Source organism: Ranitomeya variabilis, chromosome 5, assembly GCF_051348905.1.
Source record: "Ranitomeya variabilis isolate aRanVar5 chromosome 5, aRanVar5.hap1, whole genome shotgun sequence".
Classification (NCBI taxonomy): domain Eukaryota; kingdom Metazoa; phylum Chordata; class Amphibia; order Anura; family Dendrobatidae; genus Ranitomeya; species Ranitomeya variabilis.
Genome location: NC_135236.1, coordinates 62,568,458 through 62,581,327, shown reverse-complemented (window position 1 = coordinate 62,581,327; position 12,870 = coordinate 62,568,458). Strand labels below are relative to the sequence as shown.

Below are 12,870 nucleotides of genomic sequence, written 5' to 3'. Positions count from 1 at the left end.
GTTAAGGGACTCAACAATCCATGTGTTCTGTCTGTCGTTAGGGCTCCTACTTCCTTTCCAATCGGAAACGTTTCAGAAATTAATGGGAAAGTTCTGAGTTGGTAACAAAATCTCTTGAGAAAAGGAGGGAGTATTACCACGTGTGAGGAATAAAATCATATTCTTCAGATTACCAACTGATATGCTAATTATGGTGTTCATGTGGTAAGTTTTAGCTTTAGTGATGTAAAAGTTATTCAATCAAAGCATAAAACTTCTTTTTTTTTTTTTTTTTTTAAACTGTTTTGTTGGATAGTGTAAAGCTTTACCCATGTGGAAAAGGACCTAGTATCCCTGGTTTACTGGTTCAATTCCTGCTATGGGAGTGACCCTCCTTTGGTACATGTACGCACATTCAAAAGCTGCCACGTACCTTGTAGATGGAATCAGTTTAGGTTTGAGCTGCTCTATGCAGCAAAAATGTCAACCACCAGAGTTTTTGGATATTTATTTGCACCACATACCATTGGAGGTCAAATCTCAAACCATTCTTATTTCTCTTATTTAACTCCTAGGTTTTAAGGGACTCAGCAACCCTTTTTTCCCTGTCTGTCATTAGAGCTCTCCTCCTTGCTGCAATCGGTTATGTTTTGGTACTGAATGGGAAAAATCGGTGGCTCTCTAGCCACGATGGAGACAGAATTGATTGAAAAAACAAGGGGCCAGTGCCTCTTCTGACCATCAAACGTTCAACCTTCAGCTTATGAGACTGATTTGCTTCCTACTGTGTTAACGAGGCAAGTTGCGAAAACTGAACAGCAGAAGTTTCTTGTGCCAAGTAGTAAACTTCTTTTTTTTAGATTGTCACTGATTCTGATATGCATCATTTCCCATATGGTCTAGCGGTTAGGATTCCTGGTTCTCACCCAGGCGGCCTGGGTTCGACTCCCGGTATGGGAAAGTACCCTTTTCTGTACTACCGCCAACTTTCAAAGACTGACACGTTGTTTTCGGACCAAAGTATTTCAGGTACAATTTGGATTTAAGCATCAAAAATGCTGAACACCAGCTCCCTGTGACTTTTCATAGCTCAAACCATTCCCAACTACCTCTTTTTACACCAAAAGTGTTAAGAGACTCAACAACCCATGTGTACTATCTGTCATTTGGGTTCACAATTCCTTAACTATCAGAATTGTTTTAGAACTGAAAGGGAAAGTTCTAAGTTGGGGACAAGATCTCTTAAGAAAAGAGGAATATGCTGCCCCGTGTGAGGATCGAACTCACGACCTTCAGATGATGAGACTGACGCACTACCTACTGCGCTAACGAGGCAAGACACACATGCTAATCTGCAGACATTTCTTGTGCAAGGCACGAAACTTATTTTTTTCATATTGTCAATGAGTTTGAAGGTATCTATTCCCATATGGTCTAGCGGTTAGGATTCCTGGTTTTCACCCAGGCGGCCCGGGTTCGACTCCCGGTATGGGAATGCACTTTTTTCTGTACTACTGCCAACATTCAAAGACCGAAATGTGTTTTGCAGATAAAAGTATTTCAGATAGAATTTGCACAATGCAGTCACAAATGCTAAACACCAGGGTATTTGTCATTCATTCTGACCTTTTGCACAAGATTTAATTTTGTTTCATAGCTTAACTCATTCTCAACTACACCTTTTTACTCCAAAGTGTTAAGGGACTCAACAATCCATGTGTTCTGTCTGTCGTTAGGGCTCCTACTTCCTTTCCAATCGGAAACGTTTCAGAAATTAATGGGAAAGTTCTGAGTTGGTAACAAAATCTCTTGAGAAAAGGAGGGAGTATTACCACGTGTGAGGAATAAAATCATATTCTTCAGATTACCAACTGATATGCTAATTATGGTGTTCATGTGGTAAGTTTTAGCTTTAGTGATGTAAAAGTTATTCAATCAAAGCATAAAACTTCTTTTTTTTTTTTTTTTTTTAAACTGTTTTGTTGGATAGTGTAAAGCTTTACCCATGTGGAAAAGGACCTAGTATCCCTGGTTTACTGGTTCAATTCCTGCTATGGGAGTGACCCTCCTTTGGTACATGTACGCACATTCAAAAGCTGCCACGTACCTTGTAGATGGAATCAGTTTAGGTTTGAGCTGCTCTATGCAGCAAAAATGTCAACCACCAGAGTTTTTGGATATTTATTTGCACCACATACCATTGGAGGTCAAATCTCAAACCATTCTTATTTCTCTTATTTAACTCCTAGGTTTTAAGGGACTCAGCAACCCTTTTTTCCCTGTCTGTCATTAGAGCTCTCCTCCTTGCTGCAATCGGTTATGTTTTGGTACTGAATGGGAAAAATCGGTGGCTCTCTAGCCACGATGGAGACAGAATTGATTGAAAAAACAAGGGGCCAGTGCCTCTTCTGACCATCAAACGTTCAACCTTCAGCTTATGAGACTGATTTGCTTCCTACTGTGTTAACGAGGCAAGTTGCGAAAACTGAACAGCAGAAGTTTCTTGTGCCAATTAGTAAACTTCTTTTTTTTAGATTGTCACTGATTCTGATATGCATCATTTCCCATATGGTCTAGCGGTTAGGATTCCTGGTTCTCACCCAGGCGGCCCGGGTTCGACTCCCGTTATGGGAAAGTACCCTTTTCTGTACTACCGCCAACTTTCAAAGACTGACACGTTGTTTTCGGACCAAAGTATTTCAGGTACAATTTGGATTTAAGCGTCAAAAATGCTGAACACCAGCTCCCTGTGACTTTTCATAGCTCAAACCATTCCCAACTACCTCTTTTTACACCAAAAGTGTTAAGAGACTCAACAACCCATGTGTACTATCTGTCATTTGGGTTCACAATTCCTTAACTATCAGAATTGTTTTAGAACTGAAAGGGAAAGTTCTAAGTTGGGGACAAGATCTCTTAAGAAAAGAGGAATATGCTGCCCCGTGTGAGGATCGAACTCACGACCTTCAGATTATGAGACTGACGCGCTACCTACTGCGCTAACGAGGCAAGACACACATGCTAATCTGCAGACATTTCTTGTGCAAGGCACGAAACTTATTTTTTTCATATTGTCAATGAGTTTGAAGGTATCTATTCCCATATGGTCTAGCGGTTAGGATTCCTGGTTTTCACCCAGGCGGCCCGGGTTCGACTCCCGGTATGGGAATGCACTTTTTTCTGTACTACTGCCAACATTCAAAGACCGAAATGTGTTTTGCAGATAAAAGTATTTCAGATAGAATTTGCACAATGCAGTCACAAATGCTAAACACCAGGGTATTTGTCATTCATTCTGACCTTTTGCACAAGATTTAATTTTGTTTCATAGCTTAACTCATTCTCAACTACACCTTTTTACTCCAAAGTGTTAAGGGACTCAACAATCCATGTGTTCTGTCTGTCGTTAGGGCTCCTACTTCCTTTCCAATCGGAAACGTTTCAGAAATTAATGGGAAAGTTCTGAGTTGGTAACAAAATCTCTTGAGAAAAGGAGGGAGTATTACCACGTGTGAGGAATAAAATCATATTCTTCAGATTACCAACTGATATGCTAATTATGGTGTTCATGTGGTAAGTTTTAGCTTTAGTGATGTAAAAGTTATTCAATCAAAGCATAAAACTTCTTTTTTTTTTTTTTTTTTTAAACTGTTTTGTTGGATAGTGTAAAGCTTTACCCATGTGGAAAAGGACCTAGTATCCCTGGTTTACTGGTTCAATTCCTGCTATGGGAGTGACCCTCCTTTGGTACATGTACGCACATTCAAAAGCTGCCACGTACCTTGTAGATGGAATCAGTTTAGGTTTGAGCTGCTCTATGCAGCAAAAATGTCAACCACCAGAGTTTTTGGATATTTATTTGCACCACATACCATTGGAGGTCAAATCTCAAACCATTCTTATTTCTCTTATTTAACTCCTAGGTTTTAAGGGACTCAGCAACCCTTTTTTCCCTGTCTGTCATTAGAGCTCTCCTCCTTGCTGCAATCGGTTATGTTTTGGTACTGAATGGGAAAAATCGGTGGCTCTCTAGCCACGATGGAGACAGAATTGATTGAAAAAACAAGGGGCCAGTGCCTCTTCTGACCATCAAACGTTCAACCTTCAGCTTATGAGACTGATTTGCTTCCTACTGTGTTAACGAGGCAAGTTGCGAAAACTGAACAGCAGAAGTTTCTTGTGCCAAGTAGTAAACTTCTTTTTTTTAGATTGTCACTGATTCTGATATGCATCATTTCGCATATGGTCTAGCGGTTAGGATTCCTGGTTCTCACCCAGGCGGCCCGGGTTCGACTCCCGGTATGGGAAAGTACCCTTTTCTGTACTACCGCCAACTTTCAAAGACTGACACGTTGTTTTCGGACCAAAGTATTTCAGGTACAATTTGGATTTAAGCGTCAAAAATGCTGAACACCAGCTCCCTGTGACTTTTCATAGCTCAAACCATTCCCAACTACCTCTTTTTACACCAAAAGTGTTAAGAGACTCAACAACCCATGTGTACTATCTGTCATTTGGGTTCACAATTCCTTAACTATCAGAATTGTTTTAGAACTGAAAGTTCTAAGTTGGGGACAAGATCTCTTAAGAGGAATATGCTGCCCCGTGTGAGGATCGAACTCACGACCTTCAGATTATGAGACTGACGCGCTACCTACTGCGCTAACGAGGCAAGACACACATGCTAATCTGCAGACATTTCTTGTGCAAGGCACGAAACTTATTTTTTTCATATTGTCAATGAGTTTGAAGGTATCTATTCCCATATGGTCTAGCGGTTAGGATTCCTGGTTTTCACCCAGGCGGTCCGGGTTCGACTCCCGGTATGGGAATGCACTTTTTTCTGTACTACTGCCAACATTCAAAGACCGAAATGTGTTTTGCAGATAAAAGTATTTCAGATAGAATTTGCACAATGCAGTCAAAAATGCTAAACACCAGGGTATTTGTCATTCATTCTGACCTTTTGCACAAGATTTAATTTTGTTTCATAGCTTAACTCATTCTCAACTACACCTTTTTACTCCAAAGTGTTAAGGGACTCAACAATCCATGTGTTCTGTCTGTCGTTAGGGCTCCTACTTCCTTTCCAATCGGAAACGTTTCAGAAATTAATGGGAAAGTTCTGAGTTGGTAACAAAATCTCTTGAGAAAAGGAGGGAGTATTACCACGTGTGAGGAATAAAATCATATTCTTCAGATTACCAACTGATATGCTAATTATGGTGTTCATGTGGTAAGTTTTAGCTTTAGTGATGTAAAAGTTATTCAATCAAAGCATAAAACTTCTTTTTTTTTTTTTTTTTTTAAACTGTTTTGTTGGATAGTGTAAAGCTTTACCCATGTGGAAAAGGACCTAGTATCCCTGGTTTACTGGTTCAATTCCTGCTATGGGAGTGACCCTCCTTTGGTACATGTACGCACATTCAAAAGCTGCCACGTACCTTGTAGATGGAATCAGTTTAGGTTTGAGCTGCTCTATGCAGCAAAAATGTCAACCACCAGAGTTTTTGGATATTTATTTGCACCACATACCATTGGAGGTCAAATCTCAAACCATTCTTATTTCTCTTATTTAACTCCTAGGTTTTAAGGGACTCAGCAACTTTTTTCCCTGTCTGTCATTAGAGCTCTCCTCCTTGCTGCAATCGGTTATGTTTTGGTACTGAATGGGAAAAATCGGTGGCTCTCTAGCCACGATGGAGACAGAATTGATTGAAAAAACAAGGGGCCAGTGCCTCTTCTGACCATCAAACGTTCAACCTTCAGCTTATGAGACTGATTTGCTTCCTACTGTGTTAACGAGGCAAGTTGCAAAAACTGAACAGCAGAAGTTTCTTGTGCCAAGTAGTAAACTTCTTTTTTTTAGATTGTCACTGATTCTGATATGCATCATTTCCCATATGGTCTAGCGGTTAGGATTCCTGGTTCTCACCCAGGCGGCCCGGGTTCGACTCCCGGTATGGGAAAGTACCCTTTTCTGTACTACCGCCAACTTTCAAAGACTGACACGTTGTTTTCGGACCAAAGTATTTCAGGTACAATTTGGATTTAAGCGTCAAAAATGCTGAACACCAGCTCCCTGTGACTTTTCATAGCTCAAACCATTCCCAACTACCTCTTTTTACACCAAAAGTGTTAAGAGACTCAACAACCCATGTGTACTATCTGTCATTTGGGTTCACAATTCCTTAACTATCAGAATTGTTTTAGAACTGAAAGGGAAAGTTCTAAGTTGGGGACAAGATCTCTTAAGAAAAGAGGAATATGCTGCCCCGTGTGAGGATCGAACACACGACCTTCAGATTATGAGACTGACGCGCTACCTACTGCGCTAACGAGGCAAGACACACATGCTAATCTGCAGACATTTCTTGTGCAAGGCACGAAACTTATTTTTTTCATATTGTCAATGAGTTTGAAGGTATCTATTCCCATATGGTCTAGCGGTTAGGATTCCTGGTTTTCACCCAGGCGGCCCGGGTTCGACTCCCGGTATGGGAATGCACTTTTTTCTGTACTACTGCCAACATTCAAAGACCGAAATGTGTTTTGCAGATAAAAGTATTTCAGATAGAATTTGCACAATGCAGTCACAAATGCTAAACACCAGGGTATTTGTCATTCATTCTGACCTTTTGCACAAGATTTAATTTTGTTTCATAGCTTAACTCATTCTCAACTACACCTTTTTACTCCAAAGTGTTAAGGGACTCAACAATCCATGTGTTCTGTCTGTCGTTAGGGCTCCTACTTCCTTTCCAATCGGAAACGTTTCAGAAATTAATGGGAAAGTTCTGAGTTGGTAACAAAATCTCTTGAGAAAAGGAGGGAGTATTACCACGTGTGAGGAATAAAATCATATTCTTCAGATTACCAACTGATATGCTAATTATGGTGTTCATGTGGTAAGTTTTAGCTTTAGTGATGTAAAAGTTATTCAATCAAAGCATAAAACTTCTTTTTTTTTTTTTTTTTTTAAACTGTTTTGTTGGATAGTGTAAAGCTTTACCCATGTGGAAAAGGACCTAGTATCCCTGGTTTACTGGTTCAATTCCTGCTATGGGAGTGACCCTCCTTTGGTACATGTACGCACATTCAAAAGCTGCCATGTACCTTGTAGATGGAATCAGTTTAGGTTTGAGCTGCTCTATGCAGCAAAAATGTCAACCACCAGAGTTTTTGGATATTTATTTGCACCACATACCATTGGAGGTCAAATCTCAAACCATTCTTATTTCTCTTATTTAACTCCTAGGTTTTAAGGGACTCAGCAACCCTTTTTTCCCTGTCTGTCATTAGAGCTCTCCTCCTTGCTGCAATCGGTTATGTTTTGGTACTGAATGGGAAAAATCGGTGGCTCTCTAGCCACGATGGAGACAGAATTGATTGAAAAAACAAGGGGCCAGTGCCTCTTCTGACCATCAAACGTTCAACCTTCAGCTTATGAGACTGATTTGCTTCCTACTGTGTTAACGAGGCAAGTTGCGAAAACTGAACAGCAGAAGTTTCTTGTGCCAAGTAGTAAACTTCTTTTTTTTAGATTGTCACTGATTCTGATATGCATCATTTCGCATATGGTCTAGCGGTTAGGATTCCTGGTTCTCACCCAGGCGGCCCGGGTTCGACTCCCGGTATGGGAAAGTACCCTTTTCTGTACTACCGCCAACTTTCAAAGACTGACACGTTGTTTTCGGACCAAAGTATTTCAGGTACAATTTGGATTTAAGCGTCAAAAATGCTGAACACCAGCTCCCTGTGACTTTTCATAGCTCAAACCATTCCCAACTACCTCTTTTTACACCAAAAGTGTTAAGAGACTCAACAACCCATGTGTACGATCTGTCATTTGGGTTCACAATTCCTTAACTATCAGAATTGTTTTAGAACTGAAAGGGAAAGTTCTAAGTTGGGGACAAGATCTCTTAAGAAAAGAGGAATATGCTGCCCCGTGTGAGGATCGAACTCACGACCTTCAGATTATGAGACTGACGCGCTACCTACTGCGCTAACGAGGCAAGACACACATGCTAATCTGCAGACATTTCTTGTGCAAGGCACGAAACTTATTTTTTTCATATTGTCAATGAGTTTGAAGGTATCTATTCCCATATGGTCTAGCGGTTAGGATTCCTGGTTTTCACCCAGGCGGCCCGGGTTCGACTCCTGGTATGGGAATGCACTTTTTTCTGTACTACTGCCAACATTCAAAGACCGAAATGTGTTTTGCAGATAAAAGTATTTCAGATAGAATTTGCACAATGCAGTCACAAATGCTAAACACCAGGGTATTTGTCATTCATTCTGACCTTTTGCACAAGATTTAATTTTGTTTCATAGCTTAACTCATTCTCAACTACACCTTTTTACTCCAAAGTGTTAAGGGACTCAACAATCCATGTGTTCTGTCTGTCGTTAGGGCTCCTACTTCCTTTCCAATCGGAAACGTTTCAGAAATTAATGGGAAAGTTCTGAGTTGGTAACAAAATCTCTTGAGAAAAGGAGGGAGTATTACCACGTGTGAGGAATAAAATCATATTCTTCAGATTACCAACTGATATGCTAATTATGGTGTTCATGTGGTAAGTTTTAGCTTTAGTGATGTAAAAGTTATTCAATCAAAGCATAAAACTTCTTTTTTTTTTTTTTTTTTTTAAACTGTTTTGTTGGATAGTGTAAAGCTTTACCCATGTGGAAAAGGACCTAGTATCCCTGGTTTACTGGTTCAATTCCTGCTATGGGAGTGACCCTCCTTTGGTACATGTACGCACATTCAAAAGCTGCCATGTACCTTGTAGATGGAATCAGTTTAGGTTTGAGCTGCTCTATGCAGCAAAAATGTCAACCACCAGAGTTTTTGGATATTTATTTGCACCACATACCATTGGAGGTCAAATCTCAAACCATTCTTATTTCTCTTATTTAACTCCTAGGTTTTAAGGGACTCAGCAACCCTTTTTTCCCTGTCTGTCATTAGAGCTCTCCTCCTTGCTGCAATCGGTTATGTTTTGGTACTGAATGGGAAAAATCGGTGGCTCTCTAGCCACGATGGAGACAGAATTGATTGAAAAAACAAGGGGCCAGTGCCTCTTCTGACCATCAAACGTTCAACCTTCAGCTTATGAGACTGATTTGCTTCCTACTGTGTTAACGAGGCAAGTTGCGAAAACTGAACAGCAGAAGTTTCTTGTGCCAAGTAGTAAACTTCTTTTTTTTAGATTGTCACTGATTCTGATATGCATCATTTCGCATATGGTCTAGCGGTTAGGATTCCTGGTTCTCACCCAGGCGGCCCGGGTTCGACTCCCGGTATGGGAAAGTACCCTTTTCTGTACTACCGCCAACTTTCAAAGACTGACACGTTGTTTTCGGACCAAAGTATTTCAGGTACAATTTGGATTTAAGCGTCAAAAATGCTGAACACCAGCTCCCTGTGACTTTTCATAGCTCAAACCATTCCCAACTACCTCTTTTTACACCAAAAGTGTTAAGAGACTCAACAACCCATGTGTACGATCTGTCATTTGGGTTCACAATTCCTTAACTATCAGAATTGTTTTAGAACTGAAAGGGAAAGTTCTAAGTTGGGGACAAGATCTCTTAAGAAAAGAGGAATATGCTGCCCCGTGTGAGGATCGAACTCACGACCTTCAGATTATGAGACTGACGCGCTACCTACTGCGCTAACGAGGCAAGACACACATGCTAATCTGCAGACATTTCTTGTGCAAGGCACGAAACTTATTTTTTTCATATTGTCAATGAGTTTGAAGGTATCTATTCCCATATGGTCTAGCGGTTAGGATTCCTGGTTTTCACCCAGGCGGCCCGGGTTCGACTCCCGGTATGGGAATGCACTTTTTTCTGTACTACTGCCAACATTCAAAGACCGAAATGTGTTTTGCAGATAAAAGTATTTCAGATAGAATTTGCACAATGCAGTCAAAAATGCTAAACACCAGGGTATTTGTCATTCATTCTGACCTTTTGCACAAGATTTAATTTTGTTTCATAGCTTAACTCATTCTCAACTACACCTTTTTACTCCAAAGTGTTAAGGGACTCAACAATCCATGTGTTCTGTCTGTCGTTAGGGCTCCTACTTCCTTTCCAATCGGAAACGTTTCAGAAATTAATGGGAAAGTTCTGAGTTGGTAACAAAATCTCTTGAGAAAAGGAGGGAGTATTACCACGTGTGAGGAATAAAATCATATTCTTCAGATTACCAACTGATATGCTAATTATGGTGTTCATGTGGTAAGTTTTAGCTTTAGTGATGTAAAAGTTATTCAATCAAAGCATAAAACTTCTTTTTTTTTTTTTTTTTTTAAACTGTTTTGTTGGATAGTGTAAAGCTTTACCCATGTGGAAAAGGACCTAGTATCCCTGGTTTACTGGTTCAATTCCTGCTATGGGAGTGACCCTCCTTTGGTACATGTACGCACATTCAAAAGCTGCCACGTACCTTGTAGATGGAATCAGTTTAGGTTTGAGCTGCTCTATGCAGCAAAAATGTCAACCACCAGAGTTTTTGGATATTTATTTGCACCACATACCATTGGAGGTCAAATCTCAAACCATTCTTATTTCTCTTATTTAACTCCTAGGATTTAAGGGACTCAGCAACCCTTTTTTCCCTGTCTGTCATTAGAGCTCTCCTCCTTGCTGCAATCGGTTATGTTTTGGTACTGAATGGGAAAAATCGGTGGCTCTCTAGCCACGATGGAGACAGAATTGATTGAAAAAACAAGGGGCCAGTGCCTCTTCTGACCATCAAACGTTCAACCTTCAGCTTATGAGACTGATTTGCTTCCTACTGTGTTAACGAGGCAAGTTGCGAAAACTGAACAGCAGAAGTTTCTTGTGCCAAGTAGTAAACTTCTTTTTTTTAGATTGTCACTGATTCTGATATGCATCATTTCCCATATGGTCTAGCGGTTAGGATTCCTGGTTCTCACCCAGGCGGCCCGGGTTCGACTCCCGGTATGGGAAAGTACCCTTTTCTGTACTACCGCCAACTTTCAAAGACTGACACGTTGTTTTCGGACCAAAGTATTTCAGGTACAATTTGGATTTAAGCGTCAAAAATGCTGAACACCAGCTCCCTGTGACTTTTCATAGCTCAAACCATTCCCAACTACCTCTTTTTACACCAAAAGTGTTAAGAGACTCAACAACCCATGCGTACTATCTGTCATTTGGGTTCACAATTCCTTAACTATCAGAATTGTTTTAGAACTGAAAGGGAAAGTTCTAAGTTGGGGACAAGATCTCTTAAGAAAAGAGGAATATGCTGCCCCGTGTGAGGATCGAACTCACGACCTTCAGATTATGAGACTGACGCGCTACCTACTGCGCTAACGAGGCAAGACACACATGCTAATCTGCAGACATTTCTTGTGCAAGGCACGAAACTTATTTTTTTCATATTGTCAATGAGTTTGAAGGTATCTATTCCCATATGGTCTAGCGTTTAGGATTCCTGGTTTTCACCCAGGCGGCCCGGGTTCGACTCCCGGTATGGGAATGCACTTTTTTCTGTACTACTGCCAACATTCAAAGACCGAAATGTGTTTTGCAGATAAAAGTATTTCAGATAGAATTTGCACAATGCAGTCACAAATGCTAAACACCAGGGTATTTGTCATTCATTCTGACCTTTTGCACAAGATTTAATTTTGTTTCATAGCTTAACTCATTCTCAACTACACCTTTTTACTCCAAAGTGTTAAGGGACTCAACAATCCATGTGTTCTGTCTGTCGTTAGGGCTCCTACTTCCTTTCCAATCGGAAACGTTTCAGAAATTAATGGGAAAGTTCTGAGTTGGTAACAAAATCTCTTGAGAAAAGGAGGGAGTATTACCACGTGTGAGGAATAAAATCATATTCTTCAGATTACCAACTGATATGCTAATTATGGTGTTCATGTGGTAAGTTTTAGCTTTAGTGATGTAAAAGTTATTCAATCAAAGCATAAAACTTCTTTTTTTTTTTTAAACTGTTTTGTTGGATAGTGTAAAGCTTTACCCATGTGGAAAAGGACCTAGTATCCCTGGTTTACTGGTTCAATTCCTGCTATGGGAGTGACCCTCCTTTGGTACATGTACGCACATTCAAAAGCTGCCACGTACCTTGTAGATGGAATCAGTTTAGGTTTGAGCTGCTCTATGCAGCAAAAATGTCAACCACCAGAGTTTTTGGATATTTATTTGCACCACATACCATTGGAGGTCAAATCTCAAACCATTCTTATTTCTCTTATTTAACTCCTAGGTTTTAAGGGACTCAGCAACCCTTTTTTCCCTGTCTGTCATTAGAGCTCTCCTCCTTGCTGCAATCGGTTATGTTTTGGTACTGAATGGGAAAAATCGGTGGCTCTCTAGCCACGATGGAGACAGAATTGATTGAAAAAACAAGGGGCCAGTGCCTCTTCTGACCATCAAACGTTCAACCTTCAGCTTATGAGACTGATTTGCTTCCTACTGTGTTAACGAGGCAAGTTGCGAAAACTGAACAGCAGAAGTTTCTTGTGCCAAGTAGTAAACTTCTTTTTTTTAGATTGTCACTGATTCTGATATGCATCATTTCCCATATGGTCTAGCGGTTAGGATTCCTGGTTCTCACCCAGGCGGCCCGGGTTCGACTCCCGGTATGGGAAAGTACCCTTTTCTGTACTACCGCCAACTTTCAAAGACTGACACGTTGTTTTCGGACCAAAGTATTTCAGGTACAATTTGGATTTAAGCGTCAAAAATGCTGAACACCAGCTCCCTGTGACTTTTCATAGCTCAAACCATTCCCAACTACCTCTTTTTACACCAAAAGTGTTAAGAGACTGAACAACCCATGTGTACTATCTGTCATTTGGGTTCACAATTCCTTAACTATCA

General features: G+C 40.4%; 22 non-coding genes across 22 annotated transcripts; 15 read left to right on the top strand and 7 right to left on the bottom strand.

Annotated features, from left to right (window-relative positions):
• Nucleotides 1-867: 867 nt before the first annotated feature.
• TRNAE-CUC (transfer RNA glutamic acid (anticodon CUC)) lies at nt 868-939 on the top strand. Its single transcript has one exon. It is a non-coding gene; the product is annotated as a tRNA-Glu (tRNA).
• A 302-nt stretch (nt 940-1,241) lies between these two features.
• TRNAM-CAU (transfer RNA methionine (anticodon CAU)) lies at nt 1,242-1,314 on the bottom strand. Its single transcript has one exon. It is a non-coding gene; the product is annotated as a tRNA-Met (tRNA).
• An 88-nt stretch (nt 1,315-1,402) lies between these two features.
• TRNAE-UUC (transfer RNA glutamic acid (anticodon UUC)) lies at nt 1,403-1,474 on the top strand. The gene has a single exon. It is a non-coding gene; the product is annotated as a tRNA-Glu (tRNA).
• Nucleotides 1,475-2,541: 1,067 nt separating this feature from the next.
• Nucleotides 2,542-2,613, top strand: TRNAE-CUC (transfer RNA glutamic acid (anticodon CUC)). The gene has a single exon. It is a non-coding gene; the product is annotated as a tRNA-Glu (tRNA).
• Nucleotides 2,614-2,915: 302 nt separating this feature from the next.
• Nucleotides 2,916-2,988, bottom strand: TRNAM-CAU (transfer RNA methionine (anticodon CAU)). Its single transcript has one exon. It is a non-coding gene; the product is annotated as a tRNA-Met (tRNA).
• An 88-nt stretch (nt 2,989-3,076) lies between these two features.
• Nucleotides 3,077-3,148, top strand: TRNAE-UUC (transfer RNA glutamic acid (anticodon UUC)). The gene has a single exon. It is a non-coding gene; the product is annotated as a tRNA-Glu (tRNA).
• A 1,067-nt stretch (nt 3,149-4,215) lies between these two features.
• Nucleotides 4,216-4,287, top strand: TRNAE-CUC (transfer RNA glutamic acid (anticodon CUC)). Its single transcript has one exon. It is a non-coding gene; the product is annotated as a tRNA-Glu (tRNA).
• A 291-nt stretch (nt 4,288-4,578) lies between these two features.
• Nucleotides 4,579-4,651, bottom strand: TRNAM-CAU (transfer RNA methionine (anticodon CAU)). The gene has a single exon. It is a non-coding gene; the product is annotated as a tRNA-Met (tRNA).
• Nucleotides 4,652-4,739: 88 nt separating this feature from the next.
• On the top strand, nt 4,740-4,811 carry TRNAE-UUC (transfer RNA glutamic acid (anticodon UUC)). Its single transcript has one exon. It is a non-coding gene; the product is annotated as a tRNA-Glu (tRNA).
• A 1,065-nt stretch (nt 4,812-5,876) lies between these two features.
• On the top strand, nt 5,877-5,948 carry TRNAE-CUC (transfer RNA glutamic acid (anticodon CUC)). Its single transcript has one exon. It is a non-coding gene; the product is annotated as a tRNA-Glu (tRNA).
• Nucleotides 5,949-6,250: 302 nt separating this feature from the next.
• Nucleotides 6,251-6,323, bottom strand: TRNAM-CAU (transfer RNA methionine (anticodon CAU)). The gene has a single exon. It is a non-coding gene; the product is annotated as a tRNA-Met (tRNA).
• Nucleotides 6,324-6,411: 88 nt separating this feature from the next.
• On the top strand, nt 6,412-6,483 carry TRNAE-UUC (transfer RNA glutamic acid (anticodon UUC)). The gene has a single exon. It is a non-coding gene; the product is annotated as a tRNA-Glu (tRNA).
• A 1,067-nt stretch (nt 6,484-7,550) lies between these two features.
• TRNAE-CUC (transfer RNA glutamic acid (anticodon CUC)) lies at nt 7,551-7,622 on the top strand. Its single transcript has one exon. It is a non-coding gene; the product is annotated as a tRNA-Glu (tRNA).
• Nucleotides 7,623-7,924: 302 nt separating this feature from the next.
• On the bottom strand, nt 7,925-7,997 carry TRNAM-CAU (transfer RNA methionine (anticodon CAU)). The gene has a single exon. It is a non-coding gene; the product is annotated as a tRNA-Met (tRNA).
• An 88-nt stretch (nt 7,998-8,085) lies between these two features.
• Nucleotides 8,086-8,157, top strand: TRNAE-UUC (transfer RNA glutamic acid (anticodon UUC)). Its single transcript has one exon. It is a non-coding gene; the product is annotated as a tRNA-Glu (tRNA).
• Nucleotides 8,158-9,225: 1,068 nt separating this feature from the next.
• On the top strand, nt 9,226-9,297 carry TRNAE-CUC (transfer RNA glutamic acid (anticodon CUC)). The gene has a single exon. It is a non-coding gene; the product is annotated as a tRNA-Glu (tRNA).
• Nucleotides 9,298-9,599: 302 nt separating this feature from the next.
• TRNAM-CAU (transfer RNA methionine (anticodon CAU)) lies at nt 9,600-9,672 on the bottom strand. The gene has a single exon. It is a non-coding gene; the product is annotated as a tRNA-Met (tRNA).
• Nucleotides 9,673-9,760: 88 nt separating this feature from the next.
• On the top strand, nt 9,761-9,832 carry TRNAE-UUC (transfer RNA glutamic acid (anticodon UUC)). Its single transcript has one exon. It is a non-coding gene; the product is annotated as a tRNA-Glu (tRNA).
• A 1,067-nt stretch (nt 9,833-10,899) lies between these two features.
• On the top strand, nt 10,900-10,971 carry TRNAE-CUC (transfer RNA glutamic acid (anticodon CUC)). Its single transcript has one exon. It is a non-coding gene; the product is annotated as a tRNA-Glu (tRNA).
• A 302-nt stretch (nt 10,972-11,273) lies between these two features.
• TRNAM-CAU (transfer RNA methionine (anticodon CAU)) lies at nt 11,274-11,346 on the bottom strand. Its single transcript has one exon. It is a non-coding gene; the product is annotated as a tRNA-Met (tRNA).
• Nucleotides 11,347-11,434: 88 nt separating this feature from the next.
• TRNAE-UUC (transfer RNA glutamic acid (anticodon UUC)) lies at nt 11,435-11,506 on the top strand. The gene has a single exon. It is a non-coding gene; the product is annotated as a tRNA-Glu (tRNA).
• Nucleotides 11,507-12,566: 1,060 nt separating this feature from the next.
• TRNAE-CUC (transfer RNA glutamic acid (anticodon CUC)) lies at nt 12,567-12,638 on the top strand. Its single transcript has one exon. It is a non-coding gene; the product is annotated as a tRNA-Glu (tRNA).
• The last annotated feature ends 232 nt before the right edge of the window (nt 12,639-12,870 follow it).